The sequence below is a fragment of the Triticum urartu genome, chromosome 7, assembly GCF_003073215.2.
Source record: "Triticum urartu cultivar G1812 chromosome 7, Tu2.1, whole genome shotgun sequence".
In the NCBI taxonomy this organism is placed as follows: domain Eukaryota; kingdom Viridiplantae; phylum Streptophyta; class Magnoliopsida; order Poales; family Poaceae; genus Triticum; species Triticum urartu.
In genome coordinates this window covers 599325025-599336401 of record NC_053028.1, presented here as the reverse complement: position 1 = coordinate 599336401, position 11377 = coordinate 599325025, and positions in this window count along the sequence as shown.

The following is an 11377-nucleotide window of genomic DNA, read 5'->3' as shown; positions in this document are numbered from 1 at the left end:
CATAGAAAAGTTGGAATACAGTAGTTTTAACACCAATATAAATAAATAATGAGTTCATTACAGTACCTTGAAGTGGTGTTTTGTTTTCTTTCACTAACGGAGCTCACGAGATTTTCTGTTAAGTTTTGTGTTGTGAAGTTTTCAAGTTTTGGGTAAAAGATTTGATGGATTATGGAACAAGGAGTGGCAAGAGCCTAATATTGGGGATGCCCATGGCACCCCAATATAATCTAAGGACACCTAAAAGCCAAAGCTTGGGGATGCCCCGGAAGGCATCCCCTCTTTCGTCTACTTCCATCGGTAACTTTACTTGGAGCTATATTTTTATTCATCACATGATATGTGTTTTGCTTGGAGTGTCTTGTATTATTTGAGTATTTATTTTTTTAGTTTACCACAATAATCTTTGCTGTACACACCTTTTGAGAGAAACACACATGATTCAGAATTTATTAGAATACTCTATGCGCTTCACTTATATCTTTTGAGCTATATAGTTTTTGCTCTAGTGCTTCACTTATATATTTTAGAGCACGGTGGCGGATTTGTTTTATAGAAACTATTATTCTCTCATGCTTCACTTATATTATTTTGAGAGTCTTAAACAGCATGGTAATTTGCTTAAATTGGGAAATTAATCCTAATATGCTAAGTATTCGAGACTAGTAAAAAACTTTCTTATGAGTGTGCTGAATACTAAGAGAAGTTTGATGATTGATGATTGTTTTGAGATATGGAGGTAGTGATATTAAAGTTATGCTAGTTGAGTACTTGTGAAATTGAGAAATACTTGTGTTGAAGTTTGCAAGTCCCGTAGCATGCACGTATGGTAAACGTTATGTAACAAATTTGAAACATGAGGTGTTCTCTGATTGTCTTCCTTATGAGTGGCGGTCGGGGACGAGTGATGGTCTTTTCCTACCAATCTATCCCCCTAGGAGCATGCGTGTAGTGCTTGGTTTTTGATGAATTGTAGATTTTTGCAATAATTATATGAGTTCTTTATGACTAATGTTGAGTCCATGGATTATACGCACTCTTACCCTTCCATCATTGCTAGCCTCTTCGGTACCGTGCATTGCCCTTTCTCACATTGAGAGTTGGTGCAAACTTCGCCGGTGCATCCAAACCCCGTGATATGATACGCTCTTTCACACATAAACCTCCTTATATCTTCCTCAAAACAACCACCATATCTACCTAGTATGGCATTTCCATAGCCATTCTGAGATATATTGCCATGCAACTTTCCACCGTTTCGTTTATCATGACACGTTCAGCATTGTCATATTGCTTTGCATAATCTTGTAGTTGACATCGTATTTGTGGCAAAGCCACGGTTCATAATTTTTCATACATGTCACTCTTGATTCATTGCTATCCCGGTATACCGCGGAGGCATTCATATAGAGTCATACTTTGTTCTAGTATCGAGTTGTAGTCATTGAGTTGTAAATAAATAGAAGTGTGATGACCATCATTCATAGAGTATTGTCCCCAAAAAAGGCCAAATAAAAAAAGGGAAGGCCCAAAAAAAGAAAATAAAAAGGGACAATGCTACTATCCTTTTTTCCACACTTGTGCTTCAAAGTAGCACCATGATTCTCATGATAGAGAGTCTCTTGTTTTGTCACTTTCATATACTAGTGGGAATTTTTCATTATAGAACTTGGCTTGTATATTCCAACAATGGGCTTCCTCAAATGCCCTAGGTCTTCGTGAGAAAGCAAGTTGGATGCACACCCACTTAGTTTCTTTTGTTGAGCTTTCATGCATTTATAGCTCTAGTGCATCCGTTGCATGGCAATCCCTACTCCTTACATTAACATCAATCGATGGGCATCTCCATAGCCCGTTGATTAGTCGCGTTGATGTGAGACTTTCTCCTTTTTGTCTTCTCCACATAACCCCCATCATTATATTCTATTCCACCCATAGTGCTATATCCATGGCTCGTGCTCATGTATTGCGTGAAGGTTGAAAAGTTTGAGATTACTAAAGTATGAAACAATTTCTTGGCTTGTCATCGGGGTTGTGCAAGATGAGAGCATTCTTGTGTGACGAAAATGGAGCATGACCAAACTATATGATTTTGTAGGGATGAACTTTCTTTTGCCATGTTATTTTGAGAAGACATGATTGCTTAGTTAGTATGCTTGAATTATTATTGATTTTATGTCAATATTAAACTTCTGTCTTGAATCTCTCGGATCTGAATATTCATGCCACAATAAAGAAAATTACATTGAGAATTATGCTAGGTAGCATTCCACATCAAAAATTCTGTTTTTATCATTTACCTAATCGAAGACGAGCAGGAATTAAGCTTGGGGATACTTGATACGTCTCCAACGTATCTATAATTTTTGATTGTTCCATGCTATTATATTATCTGTTTTGGATGTTAATGGGCTTATTTATACACTTTTATATTATTTTTGGGACTAACCTACTAACCCGAGGCCCAGTGCAAATTGCTGTTTTTTTGCCTATTTCCATGTTTCGCAGAAAAGGAATATCAAACAGAATCCAAACGGAATGAAACCTTCGGGAGAGTTATTTTTGGAACAAACGTGATCCAGGGGACTTGGAGTGGACGTCAAGAAACCAACGAGGAGGCCACGAGGCAGGGGGACGCGCCTACCCCCCTGGGCGCGCCCTCCGCCCTCGTGGGCCCCTCGTGGATCCACCGACCTACTTCTTCCTCCTATATATATCCATATACCCCGAAAACATCCAGGAGCACCACAAAACCCTATTTCCACCGCCGCAATCTTCTGTACCCAAGAGATCCCATCTTGGGGCCTTTTCCGGAGCTCCGTCGGAGGGGGAATCAATCACGGAGGGCTTCTACATCAACACCATAGCCTCTCCGATGATGTGTGAGTAGTTTACTTCAGACCTTTGGGTCCATAGTTATTAGCTAGATGGCTTCTTCTCTCTCTTTGGATCTCAATACAATGTTCTCCTTGATCTTCTTGGAGATCTATTTGATGTAACTCTTTTTGCGGTGTGTTTGTCGAGATCCGATGAATTGTGGGTTTATGATCAAGTTTATCTATGAACAATATTTGAATCTTCTCTAAAATCTTTTATGTATGATTGGTTATCTTTGCAAGTCTCTTCGAATTATCAGTTTGGTTTGGCCTACTAGATTGATCTTTCTTGCAATGGGAGAAGTGCTTAGCTTTGGGTTCAATCTTGCGGTGTCCTTTCCCAGTGACAGCAGGGGCAACAAGGCACGTATTGTATTGTTGCCATCGAGGATAAAAAGATGGGGTTTATATCATATTGCTTGAGTTTATCCCTCTACATCATGTCATCTTGCCTAATGCATTACTCTGTTCTTATGAACTTAATACTCTAGATGCATGCTGGATAGCGGTCGATGTGTGGAGTAATAGTGGTAGATGCAGAATCGTTTCGGTCTACTTGTCTTGGACGTGATGCCTATATACATGATCATGCCTAGATATTCCCATAAATATGCACTTTTCTATCAATTACTCGATAGTAATTTGTTCACCCACCGTAATACTTATGCTATCTTGAGAGAAGCCACTAGTGAAACCTATGGCCCCCGGGTCTATTCTCCTTTATATTAATCTCCCGTCAACAAGCTATTTCTATTACCATTTATTTTGCTATCTTTATTTTCCAATCTATATCATAAAAATACCAAAAACACTTATCTTATTATTATTATCTCTATCAAATCTCACTCTCGTAAGTGACCGTGAAGGGATTGACAACCCCTTTATCGCGTTGGTTGCGAGGTTCTTATTTGTTCGTGTAGGTATGAGGACTTGCGTGTAGTCTCCTACTGGATTGGTACCTTGGTTCTCAAAAACTGAGGGAAATACTTACGCTACTTTGCTGCATCACCTTTTCATCTTCAAGGGAAAACCAATGCAGTGCTCAAGAGGTAGCACACCTCGCCGTCGAGGCAAAGAGGTAGCAGCTCCGGGCTATACCTACAACTTATGCCAGGACCTGGACAATAGAGCCAGTCAGGCCAGATCAATCTATGGATCAAGAGGGCATGTGAAGGAAATATGCCCTAGAGGCAATAATAAAGTTATTATTTATATTTCCTTATATCATGATAAATGTTTATTATTCATGCTAGAATTGTATTGACCAAAAACTTAGTACATGTGTGAATACATAGACAAACAGAGTGTCCCTAGTATGCCTCTACTTGCCTAGCTCATTAATCAAAGATGGTAAAGTTTCCGAGCCATGGACATGTGTTGTCATTTGATTAACGGGATCACATCATTAGAGAATGATGTGATGGACAAGACCCATCCGTTAGCTTAGCATTATGATCGTTTAGTTTATTGCTATTGCTTTCTTCATGACTTATACATGTTCCTATGACTATGAGATTATGCAACTCCCGAATACCGGAGGAACACCTTGTGTGCTATCAAACGTCACAACGTTACTGGGTGATTATAAAGATGCTCTACAGGTGTCTTCGATGGTGTTTGTTGAGTTGGCATAGATCGAGATTACGATTTGTCACTCCGTGTTCCGGAGAGGTATCTCTGGGCCCTCTCGGTAATGCACATCACTATAAGCCTTGCAAGCAATGTAACTAATGAGTTAGTTATGGGATGATGCATTACGGAATGAGTAAAGAGACTTTCCGGTAACGAGATTGAACTAGGTATGAGGATACCGACGATCGAATCTCGGGCAAGTCACATACCGATGACAAAGGGAACAACGTATGTTGTTATGCGGTTTGACCGATAAAGATCTTCGTAGAATATGTAGGAGCCAATATGAGCATCCAGGTTCTGCTATTGGTTATTGACCAGAGATGAGTCTCGGTCATGTCTACATAGTTCTCGAACCCGTAGGGTCTGCACGCTTAACGTTTGATGATGATTTGTATTATGAGTTATGTGATTTGATGTACCGAAGGTTGTTGAGTGTCCCGGATGAGATCACGGACATGACGATGAGTCTCTAAATGGTCGAGACGTAAAGATCGATATATTGGAAGGCTATATTCGGACATCGGAATGGTTCCAAGTGATTCGGGTATTTTTCGGAGTACTGGAGAGTTACGGGAATTCGCCGGGGGAAGTAGTGGGCCTTAATGGGCCATACGGGAAAGAAGAGAAGGGCCTCAAGGGGTGGCCGCGTGCCCCCCCCCCCATGGTAAGTCTGAATTGGACTAGGGAGGGGGCGGCGCCCCCTTCTCTTTCCTTCTCCCTCTCCTACTCCTTCCCTCTCTCCCCTCTTGGAAAAGGAAGGGGACTCCAACTAGGATTGGGAATCCTAGTTGGACTCCCCCTATAGGCACGCCCCTCCTAGGCCGGTCTCCTCTGCCCCCCTCCTTTATATACGTGGGCAGGGGGCACCCCAAAGGCACTCCAATATTTGTCTTAGCCGTGTGCGGTGCCCCCCCTCCACAGTTTTCCACCTCGGTCATATTGTCGTAGTGCTTAGGCGAAGGCCTGCGTCGGTAACTTCATCATCACCGTCACCATGTCGTCGTGCTGACGAAACTCTCCCTTGGCCTCAACTGGATCAAGAGTTTGAGGGATGTCATCGAGCTGAACGTGTGCAGATCGCGGAGGTGCCATGCGTTCGGTACTTGGATCGGTTGGATCGCGAAGACGTTCGACTACATCAACCGCGTTACTAAATGCTTCCGCTTTCGGTCTACGAGGGTACGTAGACACACTCTCCCCTCTCGTTGCTATGCATCTCCTAGATAGATCTTGCATGTTCATATGTAATTTTTTTTAAATACTGCATTCCCCAAAAGTGGCATCCGAGCCAGGTCTATGCGTAGATGTTATATGCACAAGTAGAACACAAAGGAGTCATTGGCATGGGTATATACATATTGCTTGCCGCCACTAGTTGTTTCTTGATTCGACGGTATTGTTGGATGAAGCGGCCCGGACCGACATTACATGACTGCGTTCATGAGACTGGTTCTACCGATGTGCTTTGCACACAGGTGGCTGGCGAGTGTCAGTTTCTCCAACCTTAGTTGAATCGGATTCAATGAATAGGGTTCTTTCTGAAGATCAAAAAGCAATCACTATACCGCGTTGTGGTTTTTGATGCGTAGGTAAGATTGGTTCTTGCTTAAGCCCGTAGCAGCCACGTAAAACTTGCAACAACAAAGTAGAGGATGTCTAACTTGTTTTTGCAGGGCATGTTGTGATGTGATATGGTCAAGACGTGATTATATAAATTGTTGTATCAGATGATCATGTTTTGTAACACAATTATCGGCAACTGGCAGGAGCGATATGGTTGTCGCTTTATTGTATGAAATGCATTCGCCATGTAATTGCTTTACTTTATCACTAAGCAGTAGCGATAGTCGTAGAAGCAATAGTTGGCGAGACGACAACGATGCTACGATGGAGATCAAGGTGTCAAGCCGGTGACGATGGTGATCATGACGGTGCTTTGGAGATGGAGATCAAAGGCACAAGATGATGATGGCCATATCATATCACTTATATTGATTGCGTGTGATGTTTATCCTTTATGCATCTTATTTTGCTAGTATGGCGGTAGCATTATAAGATGATCTCTCACTAAATTTCAAGGTATAAGTGTTCTCCCTGAGTATGCACCGTTACTACAGTTCGTCGTGTCGAGACACCACGTGATGATCGGGTGTGATAAGCTCTACGTTCACATATAATGGGTGCAAGCCAGTTTTGCACATGCAGAATACTTGGGTTAAACTTGACGGGCCTAGCATATGCAGATATGGCCTCGGAACACTGAGACCGAAAGGTCGAGCGTGAATCATATAGTAGATATGATCAACATAGTGATGTTCACCATTGAAAACTACTCCATCTCACGTGATGATCGAACATGGTTTAGTTGATATGGATCACGTGATCACTTAGATGATTAGAGGGATGTCTATCTAAGTGGGAGTTCTTAAGTAATATGATTAATTGAACTTTAATTTATCATGAACTTACTCTTGATAGTATTTTACATGTCTATGTTGTAGATCAATAGCTCGCGTATAGCTCCCCGTTTTATTTATGATCTGTTCCTAGAGAAAACTATATTGAAAGATGTTAGTAGCAATGATGTGGACTAGCTCCGTGATCTAAGGATTATCCTCATTGCTGCACAGAAGAATTATGTCCTTGATGCACCACTAGGTGACAGACCTATTGCAGGAGCAGATGCAGATGTTATGAACGTTTGGCAAGCTCGGTATGATGACTACTTGATAGTTTAGTGTGCCATGCTTTATGACTTAGAACTGGGACTTCAAAAATGTTTTGAAACGTCACGGAGCATATAAGATGTTCCAAGAGCTGAAATTGGTATTTCAGACTCATGCCCGTGTAGAGAGGTATGAGACCTCTGACAGTACTTTGCCTACAAGATGGAGGAGAATAGCTCAACCAGTGAGCATGTGCTCAGATTGTCTGGATACTACAATTGCTTGAATCAAGTGGGAGTTAATCTTCTAGATAAGATGGTAATTGACAAAGTTCTCTAGTCACTATCACCAATTTACTAGAACTTATTGATGAACTATAATATGCAAGGGATGACAAAAGTAATTCCCAAGCTCTTCGCGATGCTGAAATCGGTGAAGGTAGAAATCAAGAAATAGAATCAAGTGTTGATGGTTAACAAGACCACTAGTTTCAAGAAAAGGGCAAAGGGAAAGAAAGAGGAACTTCAAAGAAGAATAGCAAGCAAGTTGCTGCTCCCATGAAGAAGCCCAAAGCTAGACCCAAGCATGGAACTGAGTGCTTCTACTGCAAAGGAAATGGTCACTGGAAGTGGAACTGCCCTAGATACTTGGCAGATAAGAAGGATGGCAAAGTGAACAAAAGTATATTGGATATACATGTTATTGATGTGTAATTTACTAGTGTTTATAGCAACCCCTCAGTATTTGATACTGGTTCAGTTGCTAAGAGTAGTAACTCGAAACGGGAGTTGTAAAATAAACAGAGACTAGTTAAGGCAAGGTGATGATGTGAGTTGGAAGTAATTCCAAGGTTGATAAGAGCAACATCGCACACTCTCCCTTTACCTTCGGGATTAGTGTTGAACCTAAAATAAATGTTATTTAATACTTGTGTTGAGCATAATATGATTGGATCATGTTTATTGCAATACGTTTATTCATGTAAGTCAAAGAATAATTGTTATTTTGTTTACATGAATAAAACCTTCTGAGGTCATACACCCAAGGTGAATGATTCATTGAATCTCGATCGTAGTGATACACATATTCATAATATTGATGCCAAAAGATGCAAAGTTGATAATGATAGTGCAACATTGTCGGGTGGTTGGTGCGACATATGCCAACGGGTGGCTTATCATTGTGGGAGCCAATAAAACATCGCCCGTGTCTGGAAACGGGATAAGGCGAAGACATGCACGCCGGCGGATCTTACCTAGCTTCAGGGCTCTCCATGGAGATAACACCCCTACTGCTGCTCTGCGGGGTCTCCGCATGGTCACTAGATTGACAAGTAGCTACAAGAGGCTCCTTGAGCTGTTTGGTGAAAGGATGAAGAAGGGCCAGGCTTGCCTGCTCCTCCTCTCGTTGCCGTGTCTAAAACTATCCAAAGAGAGATCCCCCTTGCATGGGTGCCCTAGGGGGTTTATATAGGCCTACCCCCCAGGGGTACAATGGTAATCCGGCTGGGCGTGGGCCCCAGCCGTCTGTGTCTATGCTAGCCGGCTTCTCCGCCGATCGATGGGCCCGCCGCCCGGTAGGCCCCGCCGGCTGCCGACCTTCTGGTCGACAGGCTGGCCCCACCGCTCGGGAGTCTTGTCGAAGGCTGGTTACTGTTGCCTTGCCTCTGGTGACGAGGGCTTTGTCGTGGTAAGCATGGCTACAGTGCCGTCGCGGGGCGCTCATCACTATAGCCTTACCTCGTCTTATCTCCTTAATTAGGCACCTCCTTCGAGGGAGAGAGCCGGCCGGCTATTGGGAGCCGGCCGTACCCCAGGCCGGCTGCGGGAAGCCTGGCCGCCTTTGGGGTCTCCCTGACTGAGGGGGCCCGCCACCCACGGGTCGTACTGACCGCTCGCCGTGGGTGATGTCATGATCAACATGGCAACAGTGCCGTGCTGGACAGGTGATGGCCGCCCCGTACGACGCACTGTGGCCATGCGCGCTCCGAGATTCGGGGGTGGCAGGCTTCACTGTAGCCACGCCCCGTCTCGTCGCCGTTATGTGGGTGCAGACTCTGAGAGCACGATCTTGGCCGCCTGTTGAGGGGCCGGCTCCTTGGAGTCGGCCTTCTCATGGCCGGCTTCTTGGAGCCGGCCTTCTCGTGGTCTTGTTTCTCAAGGTTTCCAGGGCTGGGCCGCCTTTCCACAGCCGGCCTGAGAGGTGGCCAGCTGGGGGAAGGCGGCCCCATGTCTTGGACGCTTGGAGGCTCAATCGGCCTATAATTTTTCTGAAGAACCAGGGGAAGCCGGCTAGGCTACCCGTGGTTATTTACTCCGACAAACATATTTGTGGCACTGCCGTTTAGGTCATATTGGTGTAAAGCGCATGAAGAAACTCCATGTTGATGGGCTTTTGAAATCACTTGATGCTTGCGAACCATGCCTCATGGGCAAGATGACTAAGACTTCGTTCTCCGGAACCATGGAGCGAGCAACTGACTTATTGGAAATAATACATACTGATGTATGCGATCCGATGAGTGTTGAGGCTCACAACGGGTATCATTATTTTCCGATCTTCATAAATAATTTGAGCAGATATGGATATATCTACTTGATGAAACATAAGTCTGAAACATTTGAAAAGTTCAAAGAATTTCAGAGTGAAGTGGAAAATCATCATAACAAGAAAATAAAGTTTCTACGATATGATCGCAGAGACAAATATTTGAGTTACGAGTTTGGTCTTCATTTGAAACAATGTGGAATAGTGTCGCAGCTCACACCACCTGAAACACCACACGTAATGGTGTGTCTGAATGTCATAACCGTACTTTATTAGATATGGTGCGATTTATAATGTCTCTTACCGATTTACCACTATCAGTTTAGGGTTATGCATTAGAGACAGCTGCATTCACGTTAAATAGGGCACCATCTAAATCCGTTGAGACGACACCGTATGAACTATGGTTTGGTAAGAAACCAAAGCTGTCGTTTCTTAAAGTTTGGGGTTGCGACGCTTATGTGAAAAAGTTTCAAACTGGTAAGCTCGAACCCAAATCATAAAAGTGTGTCTTCATAGGATACTTAAAAGAAACTGTTGGGTACATCTTCTATCACAGATACAAAGGCAAGATATTTGTTGCTAAGGATGGATCCTTTCTAGAGAAGGAGTTTCTCTCAAAAGAAGTGAGTGGGAGGAAATTAGAACTTGATGAGGTAATTGTACCTTCTCCCGAATTGGAAAATGGTTCATCATAGAAATCATTTACAGTGATGCCTACACCAATTAGTGAGGAAGTTAATGATGATGATCATGAAACTTCAGATCAAGTTACTACCGAACCTCGTAGGTCAACCAGAGTATGATTCGTACCATAATGGTACGGTAATCCTGTTCTAAATGTCATGTTACTTGACCATGACGAACCTACGATCTATGAGAAAGCGATGATGAGCCCAGATTCCGCAAAATGGCTTGAGGCCATGAAATCTGAGATGAGATCCATATATGAGAACAAAGTATGGACTTTGATTGACTTGCCCGATGATCGGCGAGCCATTGAGAATAAATGGATCTTTAAGAGGAAGACGGACGCTGATAGTAGTGTTACTATCTACAAAGCTTGAATTGACTAACCCTACCGCCAGGCTCCGTGGCGGTAGCGAAAGGGTCAAATCCTAAAAAATTCTCAACCGGAGTCAGATCCTGAATTTGTATGCGATAAGGGTCAAAATACGAAATTTTGACAGCAGGGGTGTGCCTAGGTCTAAGGCCATGTTTAGTTAAAAAGTCTTAGGATTTTTTCTAGTCCCAACTAAAGAGTCCCCAATCCCTTCCTGTTTGTTTTCAGGAACTAAAAAGTTTCTACTCCCTCCCTAAAGGTTATTAAATGACATGTAAAAGACCATGTCATCTATAATATACAGAAAAATAACAACCAAACAACATCATGAAATGGCAGGGCAATGATGCAGGAAGGACATTGTTGGAGAAGTCCCAAAAAAGTCCAAAAAGATTGTCCTTGAGTGTATAGCCCAGGTCAGGCCGGGCTGGCCCATTTGGCTAGGTTGCGTTTGGAATATTCCCCGGTCCATTACTCTTCTCCCATTTCTCAAAGAAAAAAAAACACTCGTCTCCCCGGTCGGCTCCAAGCCTCCAACCCAACCACAGCGGGAGCGAGCACACGCGCGCGCTCCAATATCCATGGACGCC